Raw genomic sequence first — 19945 nt, forward strand, 5'->3', positions numbered from 1 at the left:
ATTTTGTTTTCTGGCTGTGTTATCTTGTTGTTTGCTAAACTTCCTTAAGAGGATTATGATGAATTTTTTGTCTGGTAGTTCATAGATCTTCATTTCTTTAGGATAGGTTATGGCATCTTTACTATATTCCTTTGGTGGTGGTGTCATATTTATCTGATTTTTCATGATCCTTGATTCCTTACATTGGTATCTGCACATCTGAGTAATTGGACTCCTCTTCCAGAAGTTATAGGTTTACTTAGGCAGAGACTGTTCTTCACCAGTCAGCTCAGTTTGGGTTTCTGGGTTTGTCTGCTGGTAATGTCCTTGGGCAGGTGGAACCTACTATTATGGTCTATTTTTGGATGAGGCAACTGTTTGAGCTCAGAGGACAGGAATGGGGTGGGGGGATGTGCTTCTGGTTCAGAACAGTTGGATAGGACTGCTGGCTTGGTTTCCTGCTCAAGTGGGCTATGAAATAAGCTCCATTGTTTTCTGGATTCTCTGGTCAATCTTACTAGATGATTGAGACTAAGTACTATATTCAGTAATAGATGGGGCTATAAATTAGCTTCACAGACCCAGCAGGGCAACAAGATGGGATCCAGGTCCTATATAGCTTGTTGTTTGGGGATCTGAACAAGGCCAGAGGGTGCGCTGAATTTCCTGAGTCAGATAAGGCCATTGACTTTGCTGTGTAGACAGGGTAGGCCACATGCTGTATCCTTTGTTCAAATGTCACCGTATGTAGGGTTGTTGAATGGACTATGTAGCTTTGTATATGCTCTAGTTAGCTTTTCTGATCAAACAGGTTGAAGGTTATATTCAGCAGTGAATGGGGCTATGAATTAGTCTCCCTGCTTGGGTACAGAAAGAGAAGCAATTCTGAAGCCAGTAAACTTCTTTGTTTTCTTAACTCAAGTTTTCTTCAACTCAACCCATACCCCAAGTTCCATGGCTGAACAGAGCCACTAGGTTTGCTTTGAAGACTATTGGCTCTTCCTGTCCTTCTTTGGGCTTAAACACCTCTCGGCTACACCATTTGAAGAAGTTATGACCAGCCCTACTTTCTAGTCAACTGGAGCCAGAAGACAGTGAGTGGAGCTATGTCTCAGCCCCCTTGCTTGGGTGGGAGGTGAAGGGGCTGATCCAAGCTACTCTTAGCTTCCCAAATAGTCTCTCTAGTTGGAAAGGACCAAGAACTTCCCTCAGCCTTGACTATGAATTTATTCTCCTGCCTCTACATAGCATGGGTATGCTCTACATATACTACTGGCTTTGCTCTAGAGACAATCAGTTCTCCACTCTTGCCACTCAACTGGAGAGTCACTGAGCTGCATATCTTCCAGAAGTTGTTGCCAGTCCTCCTGGTCAGGTGGGGCAAGAAGACAATCTCCACAGTGGATGAGTCTGTATCTGCTCCCTTGCTTAAGCAGGAAGGGGCAGGGTTGCTCCGGCTACTCTCAATTTTCCAAACTGTCTTTCTCTTTGGGGCAGGGACAGAAACTACCCTCAGTCTTAGCTATGAACTAATCCACCTACCTTTGTGTAGCATGAGAACCCTCCACATCCCAAACTGCCTTTGTTTTGGGGGCAATCAGCTCTGTCCCTCTACTCAGCTGCAACACTAGGCTATACAGTTCCAGGAGTTGTTGCCATCACTTCTGGTCAGATGTGGCTAGAAGACATTCTCCACAGTGGCTGGGACTGTGTTTCTACTCCTTGCCTGGGTGTGGGCAAACAGGGTTCTGGGGCCAACAAAACTCCTCATCCGAGGATCTGAATCAGTCCAAGTTCCCTGGTTATAGTTCACCTCCAACTGCTTCTGCAGATGAGCAAAACTGCTGGTTAGGATTACTACTTGGGCACTGCAGGTATGAATTTGTTCTGCCAAGACCTGTATGCTGGTTGAAAGTCCTTTCTCTTTCTCCATCACAGTCTGATTCCCAGTGGTTGAGCCCCACAGATTCTCCTGCAATCTTCATGTGTGAAATTTGAGTGGGGACTCCCACAAAATGGCCCAAATGCTGGGAAAAGGAAAATGATTGTCCTCCCTTACTCCACATTCTCTTTTCCCACTGGAGGAAACAGAGGTCAGGGGAGACCTTTCCTTATACCTTTCTAATGCAGTCTGTCTTGTTGTCTTAAGTGCTTCAGTCTCACCTCTATGTTTAAGATTCTCTAAGTAGTGTCTTGTTCTTGAATAGTTGTGGTGGGGGAATGGGTGAGGGACAGCCTTTTTCACCATCTTGGTGACATCACTTCATATTTGTCCTTTTTATAATCACACATTGATTTCCCATATATTGTCTCATTTGACCACAGTCAAGTTTTATAAATGATAAAGAAAATATACTATAATGTTTAGGGGTACAGACTTTACAGTAAAGCCAAAGTATTACCTCTGACTAGTTGTGTGAACTTAAGCAAATTTTTTTAACAATTAGGGGTTCAGTTTTCTCATTATAAACAAGTAGAATACTATTGCTTACCACATATAATATTAAGAGAATTAGACAAGGAGAAATGCCTGGTAGCAGGGAACTACATCTGCTGATGCTGAGATTTAGTTATATCTTACCTGTGAATTTGATCAACATATACACTGGCTTCAAGCTGTGTGGCTTTTTTCACTCAAACATTTATTTGGGAATTGTAGGTATGTTAGAACAAAGAGATTGGCTTTTTCAACAACCATATAATATTTCTTAGTATAAATGCTCCACACTGTTTTTCATATGTCTTTGTTTACATTTTTGCTTTTGCCTTTATTTTTAGTTGATTCCCTAAGCATACATGGTCATTTTCTGACACTAATGCAATGAACTTCTTTTTTATTTTTGCCAGAAAAAGCACAATAGTTTTATTAACTTATTGTATGTGCCTAATTTTTTCTGTGATTTCTTTCATATTATAATAATTTTGTACTATTTTTATTATGTTTTATTATGTTATGTTAGTCACCATACAGCATCATTAGTTTTTGATGTAGTGTCAATGATTTATTAGTTGCGTATAACACCAGTGCTCCATGCAATCCATGCCGTTCCTCCTTAATACCCATCACTGGGCTCACCCATTCCCCTACCCCCCTCCCTTCTGAAACCCTCAAGTTGTTTCCTGGAGTCCACAGTCTCTTATGGTTCATCTCCCCCTCTGATTCCCCACCCCTTCAGTTTTCCCTTCCTTCCCCTGATGCCCTCCATGCTATTCTTTATGTTCCACATGTGAGTGAAACTGTATAATTGTCTTTCTCTGCTTGACTTATTTCTCTTATCACAATCCCCTCCAGTTCCATCCACGTTGATGCAAAAGTGGAATATTCATCCTTTCTGATGACTGAGTAATATTATATTGTGTATATGGACCACATCTTCTTTGGGTCCATTCATCTGTTGAAGGACATCTCAACTCCTTCCAAAGTTTGGCTATTATAGACAGTACTGCTATGAACACTGGGGTGCATATGGCCCTTCCTTTCACTGCTTCTGTATCTTTGGGGTAAATACCCAGTTGTGCAATTGCTGGGTCATAGGGTAGCTCTATTTTCAACCTTTTGAGGACCTCCACACTGTTTTTCCAAAGTGGTTGTGCAAAGTTGCATTCCCACTAACAGTGTAAGAGGGTTCCCCTTTCTCCACATCCTCCTCAACACTTATTGTTTCTTGATAATTTCTGCCATTCTTACTGGTGTGAGGTGGTATCTCAATGTGGTTTGATTTGAATTTCCCTGATGGCTAAAGCCAACTGTTGACCAAAATAAAGAGACATATTGATAATAATACATTAATAGTTAGAGACCTCAACACTCCTCTCTTAACAATAGACAGATCATCTAACCAGAAAATCAACAAAGAAACAAGAGCTTTGAATGACACTCTGGACCAGATGGATCTCATAAATGTATACAGAACATTCCACACTAAAACAACAGAATACTCATTCTTCTTGAGTGCACATGGAACTTTCTCCAGAACAGATCACATACTGGGTCACAAATCAGGTCTCAAGTGACACAAAAAGACTGAGAATATTCCCTGATATTCTCAGACCACAGTGCTTTGAAACTGGAACTCAATCACAAGAAACATTTTAGAAGAAATTCAAACACTTGGAGCCAAAGACCATCCTGCTCAAGAATGTTTGGGTCAACCAGGAAATCAAAGAAGAACTTAAACAGTTCATGGAAACCAAGGAGAATGAAGACACACTTGTCCAAAACCTGTGGGTTACAGCAAAGGCAGTCCTAAGAGGGAAATACATAGCCATCCAAGACTCACTCAAAAAAAAAAAAAAAATAGAAAAATCCCGAATACACAAACTATCTTTAGACCTTAAAGATCTGGAGAATCAACAACAAATTAAATCTAACCAATGCATGAAAAAGGAAATAATTAAGATTAGAGAAGAGATCAATGAATTAGAAACCAGAAATACAGTAGAACACATTGATGAAATTAGAAGCTTGTTCTTTGAAAGAACAAGAACAAGATTTATCCAAAGGAAAAGAGATTTATCCAAAAGAAAAGAGAAAGAACCCAAATTAATAAAATTATTAGTGAAAGGGGAGAGATCACAACTAATACCAAGGAAATAAAAACAATTATCAGAAATAATCATCAACAGCTATATGCCAATAAATTAAGCAACTTGGAAGAAATGGATGCATTCCTGGAAACCTATAAATTACCAAGACTGAAACAAGAAGAAATTGACAACCTGAATAGATCAATAACCAGTAACAAGATTGAAACATGGATCAAAAACCTCCCAAAAAACTAGAGTCCAAGGCCTAATGTATTCCCTGGGGAATTCTACCAGACATTCAAAGAAGAAATAATTCCTACTCTTTTGATACTGTTTCAAAAAATAGAAACAGAAGGAAACTTCCAGACTCTTTCTATGAGGTCAAAATTACCTTGCTCCCAAAACCAGACAAAAACCCCATCATAAAGGAGAATTTCAGACCAATATCCTTGATGAATATGGATGCCAAAATTCTCAACAAGATCATAGCTAATAGGATCCAACAGTACATTAAAAGGATTATCCATCACAACCACATGGGATTTATCCCTAGGATGCAAGGATTGCTCAACATTTGCAAATCAGTCAATGTGTTAGAACACATAAATAAGAGAAGAGACAAGAACCACAGGGTCCTCTCAATTGATTCAGAAAAAGGATTTGACAAAATACAGCATACTTTCCTTATTAAAACTCTTCAGAGTACAGGGATAGAGGGAACAGTCCTCAATTTCATAAAATCCATGTATGAAAAACCCACAGAAAATATCATTCTCAATGGGGAGAGGCTGAGAGCCCTTCCTTTAAGATCAGGAACACGACAAGGATGCCCACTCTCGCCACTATTTTTCAACATAGTGCTATGTACTAGAAGTCTTAGCAACAGCAATCAGACAACAAAAAGAAATAAAAGGTATTCAAATTGGCAAAGAAGTCAAACTCTCTCTCTTTGCAGATGAAATTATGTGGACATGATGTGGAATTTATGTGGAAAACCCAAAAGATTCCACCAGCAGGATACAAAGTCAATGCACAGAAATTAGTTGCTTTCTTATACACTAACAAGAGACTCACTTCCACTTACAATAGCACCAAAAACCATAAAATAACTTAGAATAAACCTAACCAAAGAGGCAGTTCCTAGAGTACAGTAGTTCCTATACTCTAGGAACTACAAAGAACTTTTGAAAGAAATTGAAGAAGACACAAAAAGTTGGGAAAACATTCCATGCTTATGGATTGGAAGAACAAACATTGTTAAAATGTCTATGCTGCCCAGAGCAATCTACACTTTCAACGCCATCCCAATCAAAATGCCACTGACATTTTTCATAGTACTGGAACAAACAATCCTAAAATTTGTGTGGAACCAGAAAAGACCCCAAATCACCAAAGAAATGCTGAAAAAGAAAAACAAAGCTGGGGACATCATGTTTCCTGATTTCAAGCTTTATTACAAAGCTGTGATCACCAAGACAGCATGGTACTGGCACAAAAACAGACACATAGACCAGTGGAACAGAATAGAGAGCCCAGAAATGGACCCTCAACTCTATGGTCAACTAATCTTCGACAAATCAGGAAAAAATATCCGATAGAAAAAAAGACAGTCTCTTTGATAAATGGTGCTGGGAAAATTGGACAGCTATATACAGAAGAATGAAATTCTATCATTCTCTTATATCGTACATAAAGATAAACTTTATTGACCTCGATGTGAGACAGTAATCATTCAGAATCCTAGAGGAGAACATAGGCAATAACCTCTTCGACATCAGCCACAGCAACTTCTTTCATGACATGTCTCCAAAGGCAAGGAAAACAAAAACAAAAATGAACTTTTGGGACTTCATCAAGATAAAAACTTCTGCACAGCAATGGAAACAGTCAATAAAACAAAGAGGCAACACACGGAATAGGAGAAGATATTTGCAAATGACACTATAGACAAAGGGCTGATATCCAAGATTTATAAAGAACTTCTCAAATTCAACACCTAAAAAACAAATAATCAAGTCAAAAAATGGGCAGAAGACAGGAAGAGACAATTCTCCAAAGAGGACATACAAATGGCTAACCAACACATGAAAAAATATTCACCATTAGCCATCAGTCAAATATTTTTTGAAAAAGAAAAACAAAGTTGAAAGATTTATATTTCTAATTTCAAATCACATTACAAAGCTACAGTAATCAAAGCAGTATGGCACTTCCATAAAAACAGACCAGTTGAATAGAAAAGAAAGCCCAGAAATAACCCCTCTCATATGGTTAAATAATCGTTGACCAAAGTGTCAAGAGCACTTAATGAGGAAAAGACAATCTCTTCAATAAATGGTATTAATAAAATTGAATATCCACATGCAAAGGATGAAGTTGGACCCTTACCTTTATTTATTAGTTTCAAGAGTAGAATTTAGTGATTCATCAGTTATATATAAGACCCAGTGCTCATTATATCAAGTGTCCTCCTTAATGCCCATCACCCAATTATCCCTCCCCCCACCCCACACACACACCTCCTCTCGAGCAACCCTCAGTTTGTTTCCTAGAGGTCAGCATCTCTTATGGTTTGCCTCCCTCTCAGTTTTCATCTTATTTTATTTTGCTTTCTCTTCCTCTATGCTCATTTGTTTTGTTTCTTAAGTTCCAAATATGAGTGAAATCATATGGTATTTGTCTTTCTCTGACTGACTTATTTTGTTCAGCATAATACCTCTAGTTCCATCCACATCATTGCAAATGGCAAGATTTCATTCTTGTTGATGGCAGAAGAAAGACACTCTCCTCAATAAATGGACCCTTATCTTAAACAATATATAAAAATTAACTCAAGACAGTGAAGGCCTAAACAAAAGACCTAAAGTTTAAAAATTCCTAGAAGAAAATGTAAAGGGAAATCGCATGACATTGAACTTGGCAATGATTTCTTGGATGTGACAACAAAAACACATGCAGCTAAAGTCAAAATAGACAAATGGAACTACATCAACTTAAAGACTTTGTGCATCAAAGGACACAATCAACAGAGTGAAAAATCAACTTACAAAAGGGAAGAAAATAATTGCAAATCATATACCATATAAGGAGTTAATATCCAGAATACATAACTAAATCCTACAACTCAACAACAAAAGATCAAATCACCTGATTTGAAAATGACAATATGATCCCATTTATATGAGGAACTTAGAGTAATCAAAATCCTGGAGACAAAAAAAAAAAAAATATATATATATATATATATAATTAGGATTAGGGGAGGGAAGAATGGGGAGTTATTGTTTAATGGGTATAGAGTTTAAGATTTTTTAAATGAAAAAAGTTTTGAAGATGGCAGTTGGCAATGGTGCCACACAATATGAATGTACTTTATAGCTTGAACTATATGCTTTAAAATTGTAAATTTTAGGGGCACCTGGGTGGCTCAGTGGGTTAAAGCCTCTGCCTTCAGCTCAGGTCATGATCCCAGGGTCCTGGGATCGAGCCCCGCATTGGGCTCTCTGCTTGGCGGGGAGCCTGCTTCCTCCTCTCTCTCTCTCTCTGCCTGCCTCTCTCCCTACTTGTGATCTCTATCTGTCAAATAAATAAATAAAATCTTTTTTTTTAAAAATTGTAAATTTTATGTTATATGTACTTCAACAAAATAAAAGGGGGATTGAGAAAAGGTCTTGAATAGACAATTTTAGTTTTACAGATGACTGACAAGCATGTGAAAAGATTGAAAAGATGCTCAATATTATTAATCATCAGAGAAGTGCAAATCAAAACCACAAATGAGATATGGATTCACACCCATAGGACAGTTAATATTAAAGAAAAGAAAATAACAAGGTTTGATTAGGATTTAGAGAAATTGGAACCTTGTGCACTATTGGTCAGAATGTAAAATGGTGCAGCTGCTATGGAAACAGCGTGAGATTTCCTCAAAAATTTTAAAATACAACTACCATATGATCTGGTGATCTCACTTCTGGGTGTATAACCAAAAGAATTGAAAGCAGGGTGTCAAAGAGATAGTTGGACACTCCTTCATAGCAGCAGTATTCACAGTAGCCAAGAGATGGAAGCAACCCAAGTATCCTTCAACAGATAAATAGAGAAACAAAATGAAATACAATAGAGTATTGTATTCCAGCCTTAAAAAGGAGGGAAATCCTCTCCCATGTTAGAACATGAATGAACCTCAAGGACATTGTACTAAATAAAATAAGCCAATCACAATAAATAAATAAATATTAAAAATTTTAAAACCACTGTATCATTTAATTTATATGAAGCATCTAAGGTAAAAAAAAGAATTTTTAATTATAATGAAAAATAGTTTTTAGATTGTTGCCAATTTGATAAATGGAAAGTTTTCTTATTGCTTCACTAGTGAAGCTAAGTATCTCTTTATATGTTTATTAACTATTGCACTTCTCTCTATTTCCTGTATTTCCTGTTCACAATGTTTGCCCATTTTTCTTCTGCTTGTTTTTTTGGGGTGTGTGTGTGTGTGTGTGTGTGTGTGTGTGTGTGTGTTTTCTTACTGAACCTATGAAGGTTTTTAATATGTTCTGGAAGCTAATTCTTCATCTGTTGAGTGTGTGGCGGATTTTTTCTTCCAATATTTCTCTTGCCTTTTGACTTTGCCTATAATGAATTTCCTTTCTTTTTTTTTTTAATTGTGGTAAAAAATAACATAAAATTTACCATTTTAATCAGTTTTGTGTGTATGGTTCAATGGTAGTAAATGTATTCACGTTTTTGAGCAACTATCACCACCGTCCATCCCCATGACTCTTTTCTCCTTGTAAAACTGGGCACTTGGATTACTTCCATATTTTAGCTGTTGTGAGTATACTACTTTGAATACAGGTATACAATATTTCTTTGAGATCCAACTTTCAGTATACCTAGAAGTGGAATTAATGGACCATATATAATGTTATTTTTAATTTTTTGAGGAATCATCATACTGTTTTTCATAGTAGCTGTGCCATTTTACATTTCCACCAACAGTGCACAAGGTAAGGTTCCAATTTCTTCACATTCTCATCAACCTCATTGTTTTCTGGTTTGAGATAATAGTCATCCTAATGGATGTGATGTGGTATCTAATTATAGATTTGATTTTCATTTCTCTAATGATCAGTGATGTTGAATCTCTTTTCATGTGTTTATATGCCATCCATTTATCTTTTTTGGAAAAATGTTAGACTGCTATGACCCAGGCCAGCTGCTCACTGAATTCACAGGGCTTGCCCTATTCTGTCACGGCTGCAATGTTAAGCCCCAGGGACAGAATCTAAAGCCATGTTGAGCACATACACATTCCGCAGACAGAGGTAGATTTTTGTCTTGGCAAACCTGAAATGCCAGTTTGTAGACTAAGGCTGAAAATCTCTAAAGTTCTTAAAGCCACACACTGCTAGTAAAGTGGTTAAGGTGACAATACAAGCTTTTGGTATTGTCTTTTCCCCATGAAGCTAATAAGACTTGTTTCTTAAGTAATATTGTCTTAAGGAGGCAGGAGTGGAGTGTTTTGTGGGGTTTAGGGTTTTGCTTTTTGTTTGTTTGTTTTTGAAAAATGTTTATTCAAGTTCCATTACCCATTTTTGAATTGAGTTGTTTGGTTTTTCTGTTGTTGAGTTTTAGGAGTTCTCTATATAGTCTGGATATTTTCTCCCAATCTTTCTCTGGCCTTTTGATTCTGCTTTATGATAGTTTTTGATATATGAAAATTTTCATTTTTATTTAGTGTATTATTTTCTTTATACTTAGTTCATTTTTGTGTCTTGTTTCAGAAAATTTTTTCTGCACCTAGAAAAAAAAATATTCTCTTGAGTATTTTCAGCTTATGGTGTTTAGGGATTTTTTTCCATACTCACATCTTTAATGGACCTGGGACTTATTTTTGTGAATGTCTAGCTTTTCCTTACTTTACCACTTTGAAATGCCATGTTGATTATATTATAAATTCTTACAGATTTTTAAAAATCAAGTATAGGGGCACCTGGGTGTCTCAGTCAGTTAAGTGTCTGCCTTTGGCTCAGGTCATGATCTCAGGGTCCTGGGATCAAGTCCCACATTGGTCTCCCTTCTCAGTGGGGAGTCTGCTTCTCCTTCTCACTCTCCCTCTGTGTGCTCTCTTTCTCTCTCTGTCTCTCTCTGTCAAATAAATAAATAAAATCTTTAAAAAATATTTAAAATTTTTAAAAATTAAATATAGTTTATATATAGTGTTATATTAGTTCCAGGTGTACAACATAGTAATTTGGCAATTCTATACACTGCCAGTGCTCACCAAAATAAGTGTAGTCAGTATACATTATTATAATACATTATTAACTATATTCCCTATGCTGTACTTTTCATCTAACTGAAAGTTTATACCTTTTAATCCCCTTTTACTTACTTTGCCCACACCTCCCACTACCTCCCCTCTGACAATCACCAGTTTTTTCTCTGTATTTATGAGTCTGTTTCTATTTTTGTTTATTTCTTCATTTGTTTTTTTTAATTCCACATAAAAGTGAAATCATGTGGTATTTATCTTTCTCTGACTTATTTCACTTAATATAACATCCTCTAGGTCCATCCATGTTGTCATAAATGGCAAGATCTCATTCTTTTTTTTTAATTTAATTTTATTTTTTTCCATTATTCCAAAATTCATTGTTTATGGACCATACCCAGTGCTCCATGCAATACGTGCCCTCCATAATACCCACCACCAGACTCATTCTTTTTATGGCTAAGTAATATTTCATTGTATGTGTATACAAAAGTGTATCTGTGAAGGTACATGAATGTATACATATATACACACGCACACCATACTTCTTATTCATTCATCTATTGATGTACACTTAGGTTGCTTCCATATTTTGGCTATTGTAAATTATGTTGCAATAAACATAGGGGTGCATATCTTTTCAAATTAATGTTTTCACTCTCTTTGGGTAAATACCCAATGATGGAATTATGAGATCACAGTGGTTGCACCAATTTACATTCCAGCAACCGTATACAAATGTTCCCTCTTCTCCACATCCCACAGATGTTTTTTAACTATTTCTAAATTTCCTAAATATTCCACTGATACATGTTCCCTTTCTTGTACAAAAATTACAGTTTATTAAGTCTTTACAATAGATTTCCATAAGCAGTAGAGAAAAATCTCATAATTTTTAGAATTAGTTTTTGAAGTGGCATGAACATCTTTGAGGGGATTTTGAGACCCCATTGATTTTATTGATTAATCTGAGAAAAATTGACACCTTTAAGGCTTAAATTATTCCATCCACAAACATGATGTATTAGCTTCTTATTTTAGTTCTTCTTTCATGTTCTTCAATAAAGTTTTATAGTTCTTTCCATAAAGTCTTGCACACTTATTTTTAGGCTTATTTCTCAACAGTTTAGAGTTGTTGCTATAATAAGTGAGATTTTTCTATTATTTTCTAGTTGATTGTTGCTGGTACGTATTGTTTTTTATATCTTTAACTTGTTTTCTAGCTAACCCACTGTATTCCCATATTAGTTCTGTCTGTTCATTAATTATCTTGGGTTTTCTAGATGGAAGATATTATCAAAGGTCTCCCAAGATTCTCATCTGGAAACTTAGCTGGAGAAGAATCTGCTTCTAATCTCACTCAGGTTGGCAGAATTCATATCCTTATGGCTCTAGAACTGGGGGCTTAGCTTCTTGTTGGGTGTCAGGTAAAGAGCCCTCCATTTATAGAGGCTGCCTCTGCTTCCTATAGGCTCTCCACAAGTCCTCGCCAAGTGGGCATTTCCAACATGGTCACTCATTTCATTAGGTCAGCAGCAAGAATGTCTAAAGAGACATTTTTTTCTCATACTCTTGTTAGTTGGAAATAAATCACAGGAACTGCCTCTCCTTCTGCCCCTCCTCCCACTCATTTTCTCAATCTCTCTTTCAAATAAATAAATAAAATCTTAAAAAAAAAAAGAATGAAGAAAGAAAATATATCTCCTTGCACTCTACTTTTTCCAGTACCTAACAAACTGACTGGCACTTAGTTGACATTTAATTCCATATTTGTTGAATGAGTTGCAAAAATGTTTGTGTTTATGAGTTGGAAACAAGCATACAGAGAGAAGAAATGAGAGAAAGGGTTAGGAAAAGTGTAACACATGAAATACTTTTTGAGAGGAATTCCCCCAAATCATTGCCCTTAATTAGGAGTTTTCTATGAGTAGACATCATGCTAGGTGCCATATACAAATATCTTATATAACCCCTTTAACAATTTATGAAAGAAGTATTATTATCCCATCTCACAGATGAGAAAAAGATGTCCACAGTTAAGTAATGTGCCCTTCATTATGCAGGCTGGGGTTCAAATCTGATGAATGCCTAGGTTGCTTACCCATATTCCTACACTGGGAAATAGCAAATCACAATATTATGTTTTTTTAAAGATTTATTTATTTATTTATTTGACAGAGAGATCACAAGTAGGCAGAAAGGCAGGCGAGAGAGAGTGGGGGAGGAGAAGAAGGCTCCCCGCTGAACTGAGCACCCAATGCAGGGCTCGATCCCAGGACCCTGGGATCATGACCTGAGCCGAAGGCAGAGGCTTTAACCCACTGAGCCACCCAGGCGCCCCAAGCCTATACATTTTTTTTAATTGAGTGAAACATATCCATTTAAATTAAGAGGGAGGGCTGAGGAGTGCTGTCAACTCCCTCTAAAGGGGATAACTTTATGACATGAGGAAATGTGGTCTATTGAGGCTACGACTTTTGAATTTTTTCATGAAAGCTAAGAATCTAGGATTTTGCTTCTTGACTCAAATGTTGGTAACAAGTTGTAAATAAGAATTTTTTTTTTGTAAATAAGAATTTAAAAGACTCTTGAGATAAAACATCTATAAACAGACTATTAGTTTGCAAATTTGAATATATACTGCATCTCCCCAAGTAAGTTTTGAACAGCCAGGGGGCAGTGTGAGGGTATAAAGTGTCATTGAGTACGAAATGATGAACTGAAAGGAAAGTGTAATCCACTTCACAGCATTGCCTAGAGTGCAGACGCAGAGGGCAGGGAGGTCCAGCTATCACGTAGCACAAAAAAAGCCCACAGAGACTGGAGGAGGATGAGGTAAGGCCCCACTGTTGGTGCACATTCCGTCTTCTCCAGGCATCCCCAGGGAGGGCACATTCCTCATGGGCAAGCAGCAGAGCTGTTGATTTAAAAGATTCTTAGAATATTCTGTTCAATACCCCAGTAGAGTTTTCTTTGCCTGGAAACAATATATCTAGGCCATGCCTTGAACTGTGGGATATCCATAAGGAAGACTGTCATGATTCTAGGCCCCTAAGCAGTTTCCTGAGGGCTGGAAAGTCCCTTCAGGTCTCTCACCCACTGACTTCTTTTTCCTTCCCAGGGAAGAGTGCTAGCCACACCACCAACTCTTGAGCTGATTCTCAATTCCTGATTTCTGGAGAAAATTGGAAAATGGACAAGTGTCATACAATGAAAATGCAGTTTTTCAATGAAGTTTTAAAACAGTTGCAAAGTTACTTAAAATTACTTCTAGGGGTGCCTGAGTGGCTCATTCAGTTAAGTGTCCAACTCTTGGTTTCAGCTTGGGTCATGATCTCTGGGTCCTGAAATCAAGCTCCACATCAGCTTCCCTGTGCAGTGCGGAGTCTACTTGAGATTCTTTCCCTCTCCCTCTTCCTCCCCCTCTGGCCCTCATCCTGCTCGAGTTCATGTGCTCACTCTCTCTCAAATAAATAAATAAAATCTTACAATTACTTCTAGAAAATCTAAGTAGCTAACCAATAAGCCCATCTTTCCTGGAATGTAACATGGCTCTCTGAGATTATTTAGGGAATTTAGACAAGATGAGATGAAGAGGACTGCAAAGAAGTTTGCATAGGTCCAGGTGTAAGAAAAGAGCCCTGTGATAAAGAAACCTGACTGTGAGTTGTGGGTTGGGCCTGTATGTGATCCACTGTTTCTCTCAAGGCAGCACCAGGTACGGAAGCCCACCCAGACAGGCTGCTGGCATGTGCGTTTTGAAAAGCTTCTCTGCTATTTTTGATATCCTCTCCCCCTACCACCCCCACCAAAGTCCAGCTGAAAATCCCTGTGGTAAAAGAAAAGAGAAATGAAAAAGGCATCCTGGGAAAGCAAGGCTATGGATTGACCAAGATGGACACAAAGCAAAGACTGAAGTCATTCCTTCCTAGGGAAGACAGGAAAAGGTCCTTACTGTTTACTGCAACCTCACTGTGACTTGGTTGCCTTCTAACGTTCCCCTAGGGAGATAACAAATAGATACAGTGCTTTGCAGAGCAATGCTCCTATTGTTCCCCTGCCCCACAAGGCTCCTCAGAAATGGTACCCTGGGGCCGTAACTATAATTTCTTTTTAATGTTCACAAGCAACCTAATGGTGCTTGCAGATAAAGACCCCAGAGTTATTATGCTATTTCTCAAGGAAAAAGAATAATTGAGGCCATGCTAAACTCCACTGCAGAACAGAGCACAGTATAATACATTCCATTATGCATTTATTCCCTCCACTGTGGGCATATAATAGTCCCAACACACACACACTCTGCAGCTCCTCCCTTAGTGCTCCTACCGTTCCTTCCCCCACCCCACCTTCTGCTCCAGTGCTTTCCAAGCCATAACCAGCCAGTGCTCTGCCCCAATACTGACGTGCACACTCCCACCCTGCGGGCCTGCAGCAGCGCTCTTACTGATGACTCTTATTTTTGGATTCCTGGCTCTCAGTTTTAGCGACATTCCCTCCTTTAATCCTCACATCCGTGTTTTGAAGTGAAGACTTTCTTCATTTCACAGATAAGGAAGGAAATTAAGGCAGAGATGTTAAGGGAGTAATTTGTCCAGAATTACAGTTTGTCCAGAATGCAAGTCCAAGTCAAGGTGGACTCCAAACCAGCACTTTCCACCAACTTGCACTGGATTATCCACATATTCAGAGTCTGCCTTCCTTTTACACACCTCCAGCCCACGCATCAAGTACACTCTCTTTTGAACATTCAGTCACACTTTCTCTAACCCCTTTCTCTTTGCTGCTTCTTGCTTAGTTTCCTGATAAAAATTCTCGTCTTCTTTTTTTCATTCTTTCCTAGTTGACTTGTTCTATATGTGAAAAGGTAGTACTAGGCAAGTATCTATTAAAGAAAAGTAAAGTTGTGCCTTTACAAGTAAAAATAAACATAGTAAACAACAGCACTATTCAAAGATTGGGAGATACCCAAAATTCCTCCAGAATTTCTTCAGGAATGCACATCCACTTTCTCCTCTTACTCAGATGAAATGTTTTTAACTTAACCATCAGCTGTAAATTATATCATTTTCAAGTTGGTGTAGTTTTTACACCAAAACTGCAATATTTCAGTTCAAAGAGATCTTTGCAGGCTGACCTGTGAACCCAACTACCAAACATACTATGGTAACTTAGGAAAAGGACTTTTAAAACCCCATGTTAGTTGATAATAGATTGTTTAGTTTGTAGAAATGTATATTATGGAAAAGTATAAGTAGAACATCTCCGTCAAAGTCTGTGCAAGCTCCTGTTTCGGTCAGGACAACAGCCTCTCCTTTCCCATAATCTTAGACACCAAAAGGTTGTTGTTAATTTTTTTTTCCAAATGAGTAACTATCTAAAGGTTTTTATTCTCTTACCCCTTTCAGCTTATCCCTGCCTGTCTGCTTGATCAATGAATGCATAGTCTGTGCTCCTTCCCCTAGTTTCCTGCTCTTTCTCATTATTTCAGCCCTAGTGTGTCACTGATGAGCTTGCCCGCACAGCATGAAGGTGGGGGTACATGATGTTGTAAATAATTGCAAGATGAGGTAAGATCCAGGGTTTCATTTCTGACACCATTTCTGACACCTGCCTTTTATTCCTTAGTTTGGTGTCAGGAAGACATTCTTTGGTATCCTTAGGAACTGTATTTCGTCATAAATATATTTTTAGAAAGCCTTCATTTTCTTATGAATTCAACATCTATCAAAAATGATCCTTTTTTCAAAAAGGCAGTATTTATGAGAATTCTATCCAGTTCTGTTTCAGGATCATTTATGTGACCTTAGACCATAAAATAATCCTATAATCCTCACTGTGAATACAACACAGTTGCTTTCCTCAAAGAGAACTTGGCACCATGGACTTGTATTTGTTTCAACCTCTGCCCTCATAAAGCAGCTTTTACTTTTGTGGGGAAACCAAATACACATACATAACACAGAGAATAAGTCAATGCAAACTATAATCAAAGTCTAAAATTTGTCATTTACTTCAAAATGCTATCAAAGTTCAGTAAATGGATGTCCCTATGGACTCATACATCTGGCAATGATTTAATGGAGGAGAAGAGCTTTAAGGTGAGTCTAAACGTGTGGTTAGGTGTATTCGTCTGCTAGTCCTGCCATGACAAAACACCAACTACTATGTGACTTAAATAGTATGAGTTTATTTCTCACCGATCTGAAAGCTGGAAGTCCAAGGTCAAGGTGCTGGCCAGTTTAGTTCCTGGTGAGAATTCTCTTCCTGACTTATACATGGCTGCCTTCTGATTGTGTGATCACATTCCTTTCCTCAGTGCATAAGGAAGAATAGAGAAAGCGAGCGCTCTGTTGTCTCTTCTTAAAAAGGACTAATCCTATGCGATCAGGGTCCCGCCTTTAGGACCCTATTTAATTATTAATTACTAGTAGGGCACCTGGGTGGCTCAGTCAGTTAAGTGTCAGGCTCTTGATTTCTTTTTAGGTCATGATCTGAGGGTTGTGAGATCTCCCCACCCAGTGTGGAGCCCAATTGAGATTCTCTCTCTCCCTCTACCTCTCCCCTTTCCCAACTTTCTCTAAAAACAAAACAAAACAAAACAAAAAAAACTGGATTACTAATAATTACCTTCATTAATTCCTTCAAGGCCCTATCTCCAAATATAGCCACATTAAGTGTTAGGGCTTTGACATATGAATCTGGCAGAACACAAGCATTCAGTCCATAACAGTAGGACATATGACCAAAAAGTGTGTGGGAAAGTGGTTTGGACCAAAGACAGCGTGAGAGGAGATGAGATCATAGGAAAAGTTTATATGGGGTCTGTGTGTGTGTGTGTGCACAGGCACGCACTTAAGAGAGCATTAATTATTCTAAACAAATACTTATTGAGTTCCTGCTCTGGACGAGGCATTGTTTCTGGCACATGGACTGCCCTCATGAAGTTATTTCTAGCAGACAGAGATACACATAAACATAATAAGTCAATTGTTTCAGTAAATGTTATCCAATGTGTAAAAGTGGTGAGTACTATGAAGGTCAGGGGTGTGAATGATGAAGGGGAGAGTTTGAGAAGTTTCATGAAGTTAGTCCAGATAGGCCCTGCTGAGAAGAGAAATGAATAAAGATTTGAGGGAATTAGTAAAATGGGTAAGTTAGGGAAAACATTCCAGATAGAGGAAGATAAAGCAAAGGCCTAAAGTCAGAAAATTCTTGACATTCATGAAAGAATGAAGATGCCAGTGTGGTCAGAGGGGACTGAGTGAGGGCGGGAGTTGTAGGAAAGTTCAAAGTGGGCCTTAAAGGCCATTGTAAGGACTTTGGCAGTTAGTCTGTGTGAATTGGGAGCCAGTGCAGGGTTTGAACAAAGGAATGACAAGGCCTGACTTTTTAAAGGCTCACTCTAGCTGATGTGTGTAGGGTTAGGAGCTGGGAGGCCATGAGGTGTTTATTGCAATAAACCAGACAAGATATGATTGTGGTTCAGACCGAGGTGGTACCAGGGGAGGTGAGAGCTGTGGTCTGACTCTGGACATATATTGACAGCACAGCCAAGAGAATTTACTGACAGACTGAAAGAATGAGAAGAGTCAAGAATGATTTTGAGTTTTATGTCTATATATTACACCAAATCATTTTACTACAGTTAGGGCATTTCTACTTTCTCTGCCCCCACTCCATCTCTGTTACTTTGCAGGCAAAAAATGTGGGACTTGGAGAATCTCACTGAGTTAGGATTTAGAACCAAAATTTTGTATTTGTAATACATGGTGTAACTTCATTTTATGTTGTTTTAGAGCAACCTGTACTATTAAATATGAACATTCCTTGATCACTCTGAAAAATTGCAGTTCAACTCCTCCTATTTCTCTTTCTTAATTTTTCTCCCAATCCAACAGTGCACATATGATTATATATCTATATATACTTATACATCATGCTTATTGTCAGTCGCCCCAACTAGAATATAAACAGCAGTTTTTTTCAGTTTGCTCATTTCTGTATCTCTACTCCCTAGAAGAGTGACTGGTACTCAGCAGGGTTTCAGTAAATATGTATGAAGTGAACATAGGAACAAATGTGTGGAAGAAAGAAGGAGAGAAGGAAGAAAGTTAGAGAAGGAGAAAGAGATGGAAAGGAAGAGGGAGAGAGAGGAAAGGAGAATAAATGAAACTGAAACTGTTTTGCAAGCACACATTCCACAATGCCTTTGCTAAGGGACACAGGAAATTCAAATTCTCTGGCTTTTTAGATCTCATAGCCACACACATATGCACAAACAAAATTTTAAAAATGGATTTTAAAGTAATAAAATATAAATCAAATGAAAGAATTGTTAGTTTTAAAAACTAAATTCAACTATTGTGAATTCATTTCCCACAAATGATACTGAGTCTGGACACATTTTCTTTACTCCAGAAGATTTGAAATCCTGCCAGTTTCCACTGGATGGAAGATGAAAGCTATGACAGGAGTTAGAGAAGTTATGATATAGATTTTTTTTAATGAATATTGAGCAAATAAATGAAGTGACACCATTCTCCCAAATAATGCTGAACTGTAGCATTTAATTGTTCATAATTCTGAATCGCCTCACAGAAGAAAACGTGCTACATGCTTATGTATGAACTGAAGAACTAAAATTTCAGGTCACAAGGTCATGGTTCAGAAAGTTGGCCTTTCCAGACCCCCGTCCCCATGAATGAAAATGCAGTACAGACAGCAGACCCAGGGCTGATTTCCTGCTACTGAATCAGTAGCACTGTCTGCTAAAAACTCTTCCTAGATTTAGATGGTATGAAGACCTACTCTTGGAAACATTAAGTGAATATTTTCAATTAGACCATATGTAATATTGGATTTCAGTTTGCAGTTAACAAAGCGTGTTTATGCATTTTACCCATCCAGTGGACTAGGTGGAGCTCCCTTCCCCAGGTAAGGGACACATCAGTTGAACTCTTGAATCTCTGTGGTTCCTGTGCCAGTTATCTTGTTTTCACTCCAGACCCATTCTCTTCCCTTCATCACCCTCTCCCCCTTCTCTGTCTTCTGTGCCTGGAAATCCATTGGCCTGCAGCAAGGACCCCCTGGGCTTCTGGCTTCTCACTGGGTTTGGCCAAGGGAAGACCCTGGTAAGACGGGGAAGGGTGATAGAGA

This window comes from Meles meles, chromosome 3 (genome assembly GCF_922984935.1).
Source record: "Meles meles chromosome 3, mMelMel3.1 paternal haplotype, whole genome shotgun sequence".
Lineage (NCBI taxonomy): Eukaryota > Metazoa > Chordata > Mammalia > Carnivora > Mustelidae > Meles > Meles meles.